Here is a 15,848-nt window from a genome sequence, read left to right on the forward strand (position 1 = left end):
GGTTGCTATAAAAGTATTTTTTTATTGAGTGACAGTTTACCATAAAATGTCCTTCAAAAATTTTATTTATTTAATTTTTGATTCCTATACGTAGATAATATTATGCAGAAAAAAATCATCATTATTATTTAATTTATGAATGAGGAGGGCGCTATGATAATTTATTTTATGGCAATTTTGAGTAAGCCATAAACTATAAATTTGAAGAGCTATAAAATTAACAATAAACACAATATTCTCTCAAAAATTAAAAAAATTTCTAAGTGAGTTCTTTAATATTTTATAGCTTCGGGGAGCTGATCTAAGCTATTCAAAGATTTTTTTTATAGCAAGTAATATATTATTCAAAAAATTCAAAAGAGAGAGTTTATGTAGTTTTCTGTGGTTTCTATGGGCTCTGAGAGATCGCAAAGTCAGCTGATCACTGCTGATATTTATTACCAATATACTGTGGGAATATTTGTCACAGCTGTGAAAGAAAAAATGGTCGATGCTCTCTTTTGGCCATTTTGAGCGAGGCTCTGCGGTGCGACGGGGGATGATGTGGGAGGGTGGTTTTGGTGGAAAATGCGCACATGGAAAAAGGGGCATATAAAAGGAAAATCCGTACACACACACAGAAGCGACATTCACACAAAAAGGGGGAGAAGAGAGTGAATAATTCACCCTGAAAAGCTCATAAAGTGTTCTTGTCTCTGTTAGATTTGCAATATGATGTGGGTTAAATCGCAACATCCCCCTCTTTTTGCGGGAGAGAGGAGAACACATCCATGTGACTCTCTCACCCATATTCTTGTGCGAAAATGGACACATCGTGGAGCTTTTTGGCATGGCAATAACAATAAAGCATCGAATCCTTGGCAGCATTCGTACATCCATACTCAACCAAAGAACGTTCCCCGAGGAAGAGCGCTTTCAAGTATAATATCTCGTTTTGAACAAGGAATTTTCCAGCTCTCAACACTCAACGTATCTTGAGGAGAATCCCATTGAAAGATCAAAAGATTTTTTTTGTTGATAATCTGCGAGTTTCGAGGAATTTTTCCTGAGAAATTTTGAGTAAAAGAAAGGAGTTGTTGAAGAAAAGAAAAATTAACGTGAAGTGTTAAGGAAATTCCTTAAGCTGAAAAGCAACAGAAGAAAAAAAAAGAAAAAGAAAATAAAAAGTATATCGTAGAAAGGTTCCATAAATCACATTTCTTCGGGAGCACGCCCGGTTTTAAATCCGCGCGCGAGTCTTTCGTCGCTGTAAAAATCCCCCTTAAAATTAATTCTCACGGTACATTCGTCTGTCATTTGGATGGTAGATTAAATTGACTTGTCACCACCTCTAAATTGATATAAATCGCAGAAAAAAAAAACAGAGACGAGTGAAGGGCTGAGGAAAACACACTCATTTGCCCCTTGTACGTAGACTTTTGTGCTGTGTGAGTGCAAGTGGAGGCGCCCAACGTCGCAACACCGACGGCATTTTGCGAATTTACTGAGGTAAGTGTTTTATTCGTTCTAAAATTCATCATGAAATTTACAATTTTCCTCCCTAACCACAAAAAAAAATCCCTAAAAAATATTCGTTACAAAGTCCCTTTTCCAAGGAGGTGGAAAAGCCAATTTTCTTGCATTTGAAACTTCTTGTGGCGAGCAAAAGGACTTGCTCCCAAGACTACCGAGGTAAAAGCTGCAACGTTGAAGTGTTTAATTTATTCGCATTAATTGCTTCCGCTTTTCTAACACCTGCTACCGCCGGGAAGATTAATTATTTTCCTCCGTTGGTTGTATATTTTCTTCGCTTGGCCAAAAAAGCCATATCAATTAGAAACGATTTTCTCTCTCACACAAAAAAATTAATTAGCCACCAAATAAAAATAACTCTGAAGACATTTTTTTCTTCTTTCTGAGAGTAAAATATTTCTGTGGGATGGCATTCCGAAAGAGTTCATTTGCCTTGAGCCTCAAAACATAACGCAGTAGGGCATTAAATTAATTTGTTTGAATGTTTGGAGTGCGGGAAAAATTAAAAAAAACGGAGGGAAATCCCTGAAAGAATTCTTAAGAAAAAATATTAAAAATACCCTTTATGAAAATTCTAAAGAATTAAGTTTGTTTTGAAGGTGAAATTTTAGGAATTTAATTACTAAATTCGTTATTTTTAAGTGTTTGAAGTATGTGAGAAAAATTAAAAGGGAAAACCCTAAAAGATTCTATTTTGAAATTATTTTTAAGGGGCTTCATTTATTTTTTAAACCCTCATGAATTCTAGTTTAAGACTTATCCTAAAAACAAGCCTAGATGGCCTAGAATTCCTAGAACTTTTAGAATCTGGAACTAACCAGTTAAAAAAACTAACAGTTTTTCATTTAAATTAGAAAATAACATTTAAGAAAAGAATAAACCTAAAATGCCTAGAAACCCTAGAACCTCTAAAACATAAACCAGAACGCTCTCAAGCAACTAACTCTCAAAAAATGCTTTCTAGAAACAATTTCCTTTTATTTCTAGAATTGCCAGAATTTTCCACACAAAATGGGCTTAAAATTATCTGTTAATTTGCAGACATATTTGATGAAAGTTTTCCAGGCTAGAATTTGCAAGTTTCCATGATAAATTACAAAATTTTCACTTTCATTTACGGAAGAAGAGAGTGAGAGAGAGTCAATCTAACACATGCGTTGCGTACTTATTTTCAACCCCCTTCTCTGTTTTTCCTCTTGCTACACTTCATCATGTTAAGAGGTCAAAGTGCTACACCCCTCACAATTTGTCCATTTTCCCACGCTTTTTGCCTATTTTTTGCGGAAAAGTCCGTTCTGCAGAAAAATTGTCGTGCTCCAATAAATCCTCGCAGCAATGGGTAGCACCCACCCGGCGGCTCCATCGAGATGATCGATGTAAAAAAAAGCTCACTGCAGCTCCCCTATCGATCATGTCGATTAAAATTCTTTCCTCCTTTTCCTCTTTTATCCGTGTTTTCTGCCACGAGAGAGAGAGTGCGAAAAAAACGCCACAGAAGTGACACTAAATCACAGACGGGAAGTACAATGCGAGGATGATGAACATTTTGGGGGCAGTGGCAAAAAGGATGGGATAATGAAGTGCACTTACAGTCAATTTTCTTGCCGTTTGCCAGCCCTTTTCCCGCAACGACGGCAAATTGGCAGGCAACGGGGATGACTCGAAAACATACACACACACAGCGAGCCACCCACTGTGACGGTAGACAATTAAAAACCCTCCCCAAGGAGACTCCTTATCGCGGCACATGTTCCCTGGCGTTATTACCAAAAGCCAGCAACAATTTCAAAGGGAAAACTGCAATTATGAGGGGATGTCCTTTCACTTTCAATCGCTTTATGGTTTTGCTGGTTCTTTTTTTTCTCCCTTTAACTTTCTTCTTAAATTTATTGCCAAGGGCAAAGGATTTTTTTGCACTCCCGTTTCACCTGGAGATGTGCTGAAAAGAAGCAAAAAGAAAACTTTTAAAATGAGGGTTTAATTGCAAAATCTTTTATGTTTTAATGCTCAATCAATATTAATAAATGTTTAAGGAATTACAAGAGGATTCAAGAACTTTCAAAACAGTGGGCTAAAACTAGTCAGACACACTTAAGATTTCTTAAGAATGGCTTAAGTTTTCATAAAATTTCTAAAGACTCTTTAAAAAGAAAACTTTAGATTTCCTAAGAAAAATTTAATATTCTTAAGTTTTCTTAAGCGAAACTTAAGATTTCTTCAGTTAGACTGAATCAGGCCGTAAAAATCATAAAAAATATGCATTTTGCTCGATTTACTTAAGAAATTTAAGGATTTGCTTAAGAAAACTTTAGATCTTAATTTTTACTTAGAAATTCTTAAGTTTTTCTTAAAAAATCTTCAGAAAATTGAAGTCTTTCTTAAGGAATTCTAAGTCTGTCTGACAATGAATTTCACTCATGTTTTAATAATTTTTTATCGAGGGGTTTTGCAAAATAAACAATATTATTTCAAAAGTTTCTTTAATAAAAAAATGAAAAGCGCCTAAGTAAAATAAATTTTATTAAGATGTTGCAGTGGGCGACGTCAGGTTAGTTTGGAAAATTTTATAAAAGCTTCTGTACGTTACATAAAAAAAATTATTATATGTTTATGTATTTTTTTAATTTTTTTTTGTAATAAAGTAAGACGCAAGAGATTTTTATCAACCCAGATATAACAAAGATTTTTTTTAAAGTATTCATTAAGTCTGATTTCAAAATCGTATAGAACAGTCAATTCTAAACCAAAGTTTTTGAAATTTCGTGTAGGAAGTTCTAAAACTCTTCTGTTAATAGAATTCGTTTGTCTTTTGTGAAGATAAAAATATTTTATGGCCTTGTTATGCAATCTAAATAAACAAAGAAAATTTTCTGAGTGTACTACACTAAAAAAAATTATAAAATAAATTAAATTTTTAAATTAAACACGTTTAAATTACAATGCAAAATATGATTTATTTATAAATTAATTTTCAATAATCTTTGACGTTAAAATTAGGCAAATTAGCAGTTTTTTTAGCGTTTTCAAATTACCTTTAAATACCCTAAATTTTCCCTGCTCAAATCGCATTCTTTAGTAAAATTTAAAAGACAATCAAATGCCTAACCTTAAAGAAAGCTTTGAATATTTTGCTTGAACTCTGTTTCTGGAGTAAAGTACTTCAAAATGAGATTTTCTAGACGAAAGTTCTTCCATCTGTCAGTCACAGGAGAGATTCCCAGTTTGAGGCTTGCCCAAAAACTTTCCCAAAAGTGTTTCACGGGAAATTAAGTGCGCCACATTGCAAAGTTGTGTGTGTGTCAACTGTTGAGTACCACCAAAATGTTTTCTTCTTTTCCACACCGACGATTGCTAAATAAAGTGGTATGACTATTGTTTGGCGTTGCTTTGTAATTAAATCTTTCTCTCTTTCTTGCTTTAATTTATAGCCATTGCTCTGCCATACTGTTAAAAAAAAAGAGTGAAGAGAAAAAAAATGGTGGAGGTGGGTGAGTCTGCATGAATTTCACCTCTTCATCATCCACTGATTTTCCAATTCGCCAAATCTGCCTGGAGGAGCGCAAAGGCAAATGTAGGTTTAAACGCTACGAAGATGAATGTTTTTTGGATTCTTTTTTTTTTGGCGGCTGTAGTTCAAAGATAAACTGTCAATTTGTTACTCAACCCCAGCAACGATGCACTTAATCCCTTGAGCTCTAAATGCGAATTATTGAGCGTCACGCGACACCATGAAAAAATGAATCTCTCACAGCATTCAAAAATTCCCCAACACCAAAGGGAAATCCCGCGCAGAATGATGAGAGATTCATAAGAAAGTCGCCAGAGCGCTGAAAAGATTGAAATGAATTTTTAATTAATTTTTCATCCAATTCCGGAATTTTTCTTTCACGCACGACGAATGGTGAAAAATTCTTCTCGCGCAAAGAAGGAATTTTTCAACGTGTGGGGCCCCCTTTTCCGCCACATTACTGTGCATGAGAAGTAACGTCTTCCACCAAGGTGCGGAACATTGCGTGCAGCTCCTCCAATCTCAATCGGGCTAGCATGAAGAAAAAAACGCATCCAATCTAATCTTACACCATGCAGTGAAGCTCTTTTTAATAATTGATACTATCAGATGGTGTTTTGTTTAACGATGTTTGGAATCACATCGCTGAGAATTGCTAATTATGCAAATTTTCCTTGATTTTTCTTTTTGCTACTTACACTTACTTCTCTGGGGCACGTCAATCAACCCATTTTGCATGTTTGTACAGCTTTTTTGCTGCTGCTAAATCATGAGAATTTGAGTTGATTGACAAAAGAGAATAAATTCCCCATGAAAATTTCCATTTGAGGGCGCGCGCGCTTCTTTTTTTTCCATCTCTCTGTGTTGCACATAGCGAAATGGCATCGTTATGATTATCACGGCGGTGCCGTAGAATGGTTGGGGGGAGGTAGGAGGGAGTTTCGTGCATTATTTCCATGGTTATTGCCCACCTGTTTCGCACTCCTGTCGCACCCGGAACATGCACAAAATCTCATCCCTGTGTCGAACAGAGCGACAAAGCACAGGAGACCTACAAACACACGTAAAAGCTCACACCAACCACCAACCCTTTTTGCATATTTCATTGCAATCTATCTCTGGGCTTTTTTGGTGGACTCCCAGCCTCGGGGAGAACTTTCCCACTACACCATACACACGGAAGTTCATCAGGAGTTTCATTAAAAGCTTCCCGGAAGCTATAAATAAATTAATAAGGAAGCTTTATTGGAATTGTCGGATAGAGTTGATATTTGCTGGAATGAGTTTTTTTTTTTAATTCATGTTTGATTCGAATTTTTTTTTAACAATTTCGTATTATTTTGTATTAAAAAAATCTATGAATGAATGTATTTTAGGATTTAAAAAATTACAAATGCAATAAAGCTCTGTGAGGGAGAGAAAAGCTCAAAGTGAAAGAATTCTAAAAAAAAAATATTTATGGAAAATAAAATAATAATTTAATAAAACTTTATAGATATTGGGGGAAAGTCACTTCTAGATTTAAACCAAGTTTTCTTAAACCAAGCTTTAGTTCTGGAATTTAAGCGTAACTTAGTCTTTTTAGCTGTGATTCTTTTTTTTTTAATTTGGACACTTAGGCCCTTACTTATTTTAAGCTAAACCAAATTTAAGTTCTGGAACTTAAGCCTAGCTTAGTCTTCTTTTTTTATTTAGACATTTAGGCCCTTACTTATTTTAAAATAGGCTTAAGTTTTTAGGCTAGACCTAAATCCAACTTAAGTTTGTCAAGTCAGGTTTAAGATGTCTTAAAACAGGCTTCAGTTTTATTTTATAACCTAGATCTAAGTTTTATAAATTAAAAATTGATTTACAAAACAATTCTTAAGGTTCTGTATGTCAGGGAATATTAAAATAAAATTCTAACCATATTCCAACACTAAAAGAAAGCAAAAAGAGAACACTAAAAATACCACCTTAAATCTTTCTTTCAGTGTGAATAACCTTTTCGTTTCTTAATTTCCCTAGAAAAAAATAATGTCAAAGGTCAAAGAAATTATTACATTACAAAACCATATGAATTTCTCCCTCAAATTTTCCTCTCACTCTGTATGGGGAAACCAACGGGGAAAACCTTCCTTATGGAAGTAATAAAGATGTCTTTTGCGTGAGAACTCATTGAGGCACAAAACCTCAATCATCGCGCTCATAAGTCAATTTGCTTTGGCGAAGGAGTATATTCAGCCCACAAAATTTGTTCCCCAAACCGTCCAACATCTGGAAATTGTCGTCACTTGAATAATTTATTAATTTCCAACTCGAAACCTCCAGCAACATTTCTCGATGTAAAGAGAGAAAAAATATTTCCGAGCAATGAGAGAGAAATTTTTATTGTGTAAACAAGAGCTGCACGATCATCACGTATAGTAGGTGAAATGATATGGTTATTTGAGTGTTTATAGCGGAAGTCTTGTATTTTATTGGGTACTTTACTTAAAGAGCCACTGCTTGCTTTTCATACCCGGGCGCACAGAGGGTTTCGCCCCCACGGAGGGCGGAGAAGAGGCAATGAACAGATGAGTGGGAGTATTATTCAGTAATTGTTCTCCTTGAATTTTCCTTTCACAAAAGAAAATTCTTTGAGAAATATTTGAAAAATTCTAATTTATTATCAAAATGAAAAAAAAATCTGTGAGAAAGTTTTCCCACCCTCTGTGTGCTTTTCCCGAAGGAGAAGAGAAAAAAGAGAAACCCCTGAAAGCTTTAGGCAGTGGAGACGCCGGGTGGTTGCCCCACCTGCCTTCCATTTTGCTTCTCCGGATGACTTTTTCTCGCCGTAAATCTCCTCATGGACTTTATGAGAATGCTGCTAATTTGTTTCCTGTCGCATTCGCGATAGCATTTCAGTTCGTTCTTTTTTTTCGGGGGGCCTCTTTGCCCCCCTTTTCCCAACAATTGGCGACTGAATGAGTTGGATGTTAAGAAGGAAAAAAAGTTGGGGCGACATGAAAATATCGCTACATGTTTCTCTGCGATTTCCTTCTCTCATATTTGTCCTATCTCACCTGGCCCCGAAGTACATTTGTTGTCCGCCAGCTTCTTTTTTCTTCCTGCGTGCACCAGGGATGGGGTACCTTTTGAATGAATGGCAAAAGAAATGAGACTTTAATGGCTTTTTGTCTGGTTTTGATGATTTAGCTGGAAAGCTTTGGAAAAGATTATTGTTTTGAGAAATTTTTGTTGAAAACATTTAAAGAAATTTTCTTAAATGTTGTATTCCTTGAATCCTAGGTTAGAATCTTCAGAAATCTAGTTCTTTGACAGGTGTAAAAGTTCAGAAATTTTTTTTAAATTCTTTTAAAAACTTTAAGCAAATTTTCTCAAGCATTTTCTTAATCCGAAATGAGACAATCTACAAGATATTCTTTAAAAATTATTCTCCGTAAGTGATGAAATTAAGCCCGCAAATGAGAGGTTGAGTTCTTTACCTTCCGCTCTGTATATATGATGGACAAAGGAGAAAGATATTGCTATATAGGTATGTTATGTATGCATTCTGGTTTTTTGAGGAGGCCCCAAAAGATGCGCACAAACGGAGACACTTAAGACGTTTGGTACCGAAAGTGAAACAGTATTTTATAAAACCACTTTATCTTGTTTAGGAATGATTTATGCAATTTGTATAGAGCGATAAATTAGCCGGTAAATAAGTAATTTTCAAATGATTAATGATCTTCCCGCTGTATTCTCTTATCGCAAAAGAAGACTCTTTTTTCCCAACTTCCAACCATTGGATGAGGAGAGACTGTGTGCCCATCAAAGGAGTTCGCTCCCAAGCACTTGAGGGCACTCCGCGTAGCCACCACGAATGAGCAGGAAGGGCGGGGAGGGCGATCATCTCGCGCATGATGCAATGATTAATTTTAATCAGCCAGAACACCACACTGTGAGAGATTGGCCGGGCAGAAATTTTGTATTCATCTCCATTTGGGCCCCCATGCGATCTCTTCTGCATAAAATACTGAACTTTAACAGTTACGGCATGAATTTTTAATCACTACCCAAACACTACCTGACTGACCTCAGGTGTGTGGAGGCACAAAAAACGAACCACAAGCTTAAATCAAAAAGTCACAGAATTTTTCGTCGAATGACTCTGTGGCCTGTCTTTGCAGTCCATGTTGTTTGTTGTACGTTTAAAAAAAGTAAAGAAAAATAAGCCAGCCAAACTATGTAGATTTTTGTGGAATTCAACACTTTTTTTTCCCAGCAATGGGCCCAACATAGAAATCAACATCACTTTTCATGAGGAAAACAGTCACGTTGCAGGTGATGAGGTCAAGGGAAGGCTTCGTTGTTTTTTTTTTTTACTCTGTGGCGACAATTCTAATAAAATGCTCTTAGTCATGTTTGGAGTTTACCGAATTTTTCTTTGGTATTTTAGAGGCCTACCAAGGGGTGTCAATTCCATGACTATGGTGTACAATATATAGCTCTAACGTTGCATTTAAAGTGTCGTATAGTCAGAGAAGGTTTTTATGTGTCTGAACAGCCTACCCAAGGAGCACGCCGGCGACTCTAGCCATTTTGGATAACCATACACCTATCCATATGGTGTCAACTCACGGAGTGTGCCACGACTGAAGTACAATTTCTAATATTTTGAAGAATTAAAAATATTTGGCAATTTTTTTTGATTAGTTTTAGTTAATATATGATGGAGCAGATGTATTCAGATTAAAATAATTCTAAATTATCTAAAATTAACAAAATCAGTCGTAATCAGTCTGCTCCACGCCTCAATTTTGGTGCCAACACAGAGTCGTGGCTACGCGTGAATTTTGGTTCCAACAAAAATTGGAGTTTACGCCTAAATTTTGGTGCCAACACAGAGTCGTGGCTACGCCTAAATTTTGGTACCAACACAGAGTCGTAGCTACGCCTCAATTTTGGTGCCAACACAGAGTCGTGGCTACGCGTGAATTTTGGATCCAAAAAATTTAGAGATTACGACTCAACGTTGGTTCCAAAATACAGGCGTTGCACGCGTGAATTTTGGTTTTAAGTTAATATCAGAACACGTGGTTTTAGAAATCATAAAATATTTAAATCATTTTCAGAATATTAATCCATAATTAATATTTTATTGATAGTTTTCTAAATTTATGTTAAAACTTTATCATATTCTGAATTTATAATGTGTTTTAAAATAATTTTGTATCATAACCTATTCTTGGATGTATCCGGGAAGATGTTCTCCGGACAAGCGATGAACTGTAAACAATCCAAAATCTTTGATAAATTACAATTTTCCGCAAAGGATAGGCAAAAGAAATTATTGAAACATATTCTAAGGATCATATTGAGTATCACTGAACATAATTTTATGCTCTTTTTGGTACAAAAATCGCTATTTATTAAGATTTTATTGAAATTAAATAATTTTGGAAGGATTGTTTATGTGATTCTGTCATTTTTTGGGTATGACCACCCTATTTTTAGAAAACATGATTCAAAATTTAACTAAAAAGCCACCCAAATAATATAATAAAGAATTATTAGTTTAAATGAAATATAAAAACTATTCTTTTAATACCAACATAAAAACACTATCGCATTTCGCAAAAATGTCATTATTAATTTCATGAATTTAATATAATCATTTGATTTGAATAATTAAAAAGTTTCCTAATATTAGGTACAAATATTTTTAATTATTTTTACCTACATAAGATTTAGTTAGCAAATGGGTCCTGTAATAAAAACTAGATATCTACCTGATTGTTCTTAGAATTCCATTGATAAAGTTTTAAAACATGTAATCCTTTTACAATATGAGAGATACTTTTTGGACTTTTCGAAGAATTAGCAATTAGCATTAGCATATTTTTCTTCTGAGGGAACAATAATGCAGCCCAAAGAAAAGACCTCCCAATTTCAGGTAGATTTTTAATAATTCTGAATTTTTTTTCAATTATCATTTTAAATGCTGAATACAAGATGTGTTTCCCAATGATTTCTTAGAGCAAATGCGTCAGCAACATAAAAAATGCTCTTATGTGCTGAAGAAAATTGTACTGAAATGCAAAGCTTTTCATGTATTCGACGAATGGTTGTCCTTTTGAGGTTATTTTCAGCTACACGTGGCATGGATATTTTATAAAAGTTTATTTATTGAAAACTAAAGCGATTTATGCCATTTTAATAAAGTTTCTAGCATAAGAAACATAATCCAATGTTGTATTAAATAAGCATAATGATGTGGGTATAATTTGAATTTTTTTAATTGTCTAATTTTTCAAAGAAATATTAATTTTTATGAAATGAGAAGGTCATTTATGACTCTTCTAATCTATATCCTATCTGAAAATCAATCTCGCATATGTTTGTCACGCGTGAAAACGCGTGAATTTTTCTTTGTGAATATTATTGCCAAGACGAGGTATTTTTGCCAAAGTACATCTCCATGAAATTTGGCCATTTACCTCCCGGTGAGGCAAAATAGAAAAGGGAACACTATTGTAAAAGGAGAGCATTAGGTAGAGAAAATAATGTGTTTGAGAGAAAGAAAGATAAGTGAGAGGGAAAGAGAAAAAAAATGTCAAAAATTTTGCCTACATGTAGGAGTTTTTTCAGTCGTGGCAGAGGCTGTTTCCAGACACCATACGGATATCCCTATGGTATTCCCTAATTTAGGCGTAAAATTTTACCTGCTATGGAGCCACGACCCGATTTTGGGTACCAAATTTTTCCCAATACCATCATATATGGTGCACCATACGGTGCCTGAGCGGGAATCCCGCGCGGAATACATTTTGGCCGAAATGGAATACGGCCGGGAACCGCCGTGCTCTTTGGGTAAAGTATTAAACAGTTCAAAGTTTTTCCTAAGAAGTCAAAAAAGTTATTTAATTGGTAAAAGATATGTACGTTAGAAAATTTGAAATAAAGTTTTTCAAATGCTTTTAAAATAGTCAAGCTTTAAAATTAACGTCAATCGCATAAATTGGCTCATTTTTTATAGTTTTTTCTGTCTAATTCAGACATAAATAAAACTTCTTTTTCTCTGAAAATTTTTTTTTCAATCTAGAACCATAATCAGAACAAATTCTAAAAATTTCGATAAATCTTAATTTTTGAAAATTATTTTCAAGACATGTAAATAATTCTTAATGTTCTAAGAATTATTTAACGGCAAAGATCTTCATTTTTAAATTTAAAAATGAAGATTTATCGCAATTATCATGAATTTTTTCTAATTATGGTTCTAGAAAGAATAAAATGATATATTTTTTTAAATTATTCATGTCTGAATCAGACTCAAAAACTGAAAAATATGAAAGAAAGTTTTCTTTCTTAAATATCCTTCAAAAAAATTAAATAAATTATAAATTATTTTTTGAAAATTTGGAAAAATTAAAAATTAAAAAATTTATTAGATTAAAAATTAAAAACTAAAAGATTTATTACAAAATGATTTTTCACCTGTAATTTATTTTAAACGAATCTCAGTCTTAAAAAATTTCTAAAAATAATTTTTCTTTTTAAATTAAATATTTTGAAAAATAAATCCTGCAGAAAATCATCAAAAACATTTTTTAGGAATATTTGAATAGAAATTTTTTGGCTCCCTTTTATATCTTGAAAATTAACGGCGTTGGTGTACCAATTCTTTGGCTGACTTCCCATCGCCTTGGGTGTCTCAAAAAACTGGTTTCTTTTCCTTTGAGGCCCCCAAAAGGGCATCCACGAAGTGTCTCGGTGAATTGTGTGAGGCGAGATGCGATTTGGGACTCTTTGGAATTCTAATGTGATTCCTCCTTGGTCATCGTGATTCGTCGGCGCTGTCTCTTCTCCCCGAAAAACACGGGCAACTTTTTGTCGTTGTTTTCTTACAACATCATGGGCTTGTTTCAAAATTTCACTTGAAATTTTTCTACCTCTAATTTTGGTCAGCACGTTGAAGAGAGAGAAAAAAAGCGAACCTAAAGGTGCCAAAGTTGCACAAAACATCATAAAGTCTCAGCTGTTTTTGGTTCTCCTCTGTTGGGAAAGAGGTGTTTGCAACAATAAACTTGAATGCCAATTGGCGCAATAAAAATTATTTCTTAAGAAGGGGGCTTCTGAATGAGACTCGATCTTCTTCTTTTTTTTTGAGGGTAGAATTCCACTCATTTTTTTTTTGCTTGAGAAAGAGAAATTCTTTCACCCTGAGGTCCATTTCTTTGGCATTTGAAGAGGCGCATCGAAATATGAAGCATACACATAAGTCATGCCAAGCGCAGTGTTTTGGCAACCATAAATTCAACCAACACACATCCTCTTCCTTCTGGCAATTGACATACAAAATATTCATTTTCTCCACCACCAGAAAACTTCATTTTTGCATGTTTTTTTTTGTGTTATCATGAACATATTTTTTATTGCTTCTTCTTTAACAAAAAAAACTCACCAAATTTTCCTGGAAATTTTCTTGTTGAGGAGTTTTTTTTTTGTAAAAGCCTCGCAAAACGACCCGAATCACGAGGAACAATGTCTCTCAATTGCTTCTCATGGAGACATGTCAGTAAATATTTATCCAAACACACCATCGGCAGACAAGTAAGTCATAAAAAAGAGCAACACTCCGAAGCAGCATGTTTTGCGAGGAGAGACCCCGCCAATAAAAGCATAAATCATATTTTGGTGCAAAAAGAAAAAAAAATTATTGTTGCAAAGAGAGGAATTTCTCAACAATGAATATTTTTGGGTGTACGAGGAGGTGGGTGCTTGCGTCACCGATTAATCAATATTCATCGCTTGAGATTGACGATGCATTGGGCGATGCAAAACACACACTGAATTGGCAATTTGCCTCCAAATTGAGCAGTGTTGTGTGGCACTGGGAAATGCAGATTGCGGGACATGCGAGGAGGTACCTTGTTGGGGTTAAGGTAAAGCCTTATGCGGGACAGAAGAATGAGCTATTTGCTCTGTGTTATTATTCCTTGTTATTCTTTTTATTTAAATTTAAATACAATCTATTTGTGAAAAAAAAATAATCCAAGAAAGTAAAGAATATTCTTTAAAAATTTTCCAAGATAAAACCTATAAATTATTCTAGAACTCTTTAAGAACCTAAAAAAAACTTAAGTGATATTTATGATTAAAAAGACATTTTTATTAACATCCAAAGAAGTTTTACAATTAGATTAAATTTCTAAAATCTTTTAGAACTTATTTTAATTCGTCATAAAAAATAAGAAACAAAGAAAAACAAAACTAAAGAAAAATTCTTCTCATGAATTAATCAATTATTTGTATGTTTCACATTGAATATTATAGATTTAAAAAAATAGAATTTAAAAGAAGAAGAATTTAACAGAAGAATAATCTAATAAATTAGGTAATGAAAATTAGGAATATTGGGCCTAATTCAGCTAATATCTAAGATAGTTTAAAAAAAAAGAATTAAAAAATACTGCTGGTTCTAGAATGAACTTAGACTTTTTAGAACGTTTTTAGATCATATGAATAAAAAAGGTTCTTTATAAAATCTAAAACTTTGAAAATACAGTTACATGTTTTCCTTCAAATTCTTCTAATTAATTTTCTAAAACTTTTTAGAATATATTTAAAAATTTTTGTTATTTTATTTTCTTGAGTTAATAAAACAAAGAATTTTTCTTTCGGTTTATTAAAAATACACTTGACCAAACCTTTAAATAAAAAAATCATAAGCTTTGAATTAATTTTGAAAATAAATAATAAAAAAAGCTTTCGCATCATTGCATATAGCTAGACGGTGAATGTAGTTGCAGTGTATGATGTGAATTTTTCATCAACCCAAAATAGAGCTTAGAAAGCTGTAAAAGAATCAACACGGCGCATTTTCGAAGCGGCGTATGTTTGTGTGTGGAATTTTATCAGAAATTTCACTCTCGAGGGAAAAGCCCACAAATTTCCCTCATGTCAGATGCATCAGAAAACCCATATAGTACGCTACATAGTCAAGCTATTAATAGGTAAAAGAGCCTCAAATGTGAGGTGAAAAACCCGCCACGTGAGAGGTGATTTTCCGGGGCAATATGTGGTGGATGATATGCGGATGTTTTGGCACCCTCTCTCTCCCTCTTGAAAGTCCCTAGAGTGGGAGGGTGTCATAAATAGCGACCTTGAGTCGTTAAAAAAGCAATAAATTTATCATTTATTATTGGTTTTGCCTATAAAGTCCCTGGCACGTGACTTCAACGGGTATCCCGCAATACAGACTTCTTGTGCCGAGACACGTCGTGGCGTTTTGGTTGCAGTTGGGAAACCCACAAGTGGAGATTTTTCGAATTTACGATTTGTTTTGATGTCTTTACGATTATGGGCCGTTTACACTACATAAAATAACATAAAATTTGCCATAAAATAAACTCCGGTTCTCTCGTTTCACTCTCGTTCGCCCAACCCGTGTGTGTTTACGATGACGACGATGGTGGCATCTCTTGCTAGCTCTCTGGGCTTTCCCTGTGGGTGGGAATGAGATGGGAAAACTCAAAGTGAGTGTCTCAATACATTTTATTTTCTTCTTTTTTGGTGTGATTCCACATTCTACTACGGGGGATTCCTTTATTGCCATTCCAAAATCCCAATGAATTCTCTTCAATTCCTTGCTTTTACTTTTACAAAATAAACTGGGAAGAGCGACAATTTTCAGCTTCCCAACTTCCTCGCTTTTCTTCCGCAACAACTCTCTTTTCATCTAAGGTAATAATGAGGAGAGTTTTATGGTTAAAGTCCAGGAAATTATTGAATTGATTTTTAATTCCTTTTCCCTTCAAATTTTTCTGGGTAAAAATTCGATATACTGACACACAATAAA

General features: G+C 34.2%; 1 protein-coding gene across 2 annotated transcripts in view; it reads left to right on the forward strand.

Annotated features, from left to right (window-relative positions):
* Positions 1–869: 869 nt before the first annotated feature.
* Positions 870–15,848, forward strand: part of LOC129787871 (homeotic protein antennapedia) — a 154,633-nt gene continuing 139,654 nt past the window's right edge. Inside the window, exon 1 of one of the 2 annotated variants that reach the window (XM_055823695.1) lies at positions 870–1,488. The gene's annotated coding sequence lies outside the window, so the exon portion shown is untranslated. The remainder of the gene's footprint in view (positions 1,489–15,848) is intronic. The other variant, XM_055823697.1, reaches the window with a different exon arrangement.

This window comes from Lutzomyia longipalpis, chromosome 1 (assembly GCF_024334085.1).
Source record: "Lutzomyia longipalpis isolate SR_M1_2022 chromosome 1, ASM2433408v1".
Classification (NCBI taxonomy): Eukaryota; Metazoa; Arthropoda; class Insecta; order Diptera; family Psychodidae; genus Lutzomyia; species Lutzomyia longipalpis.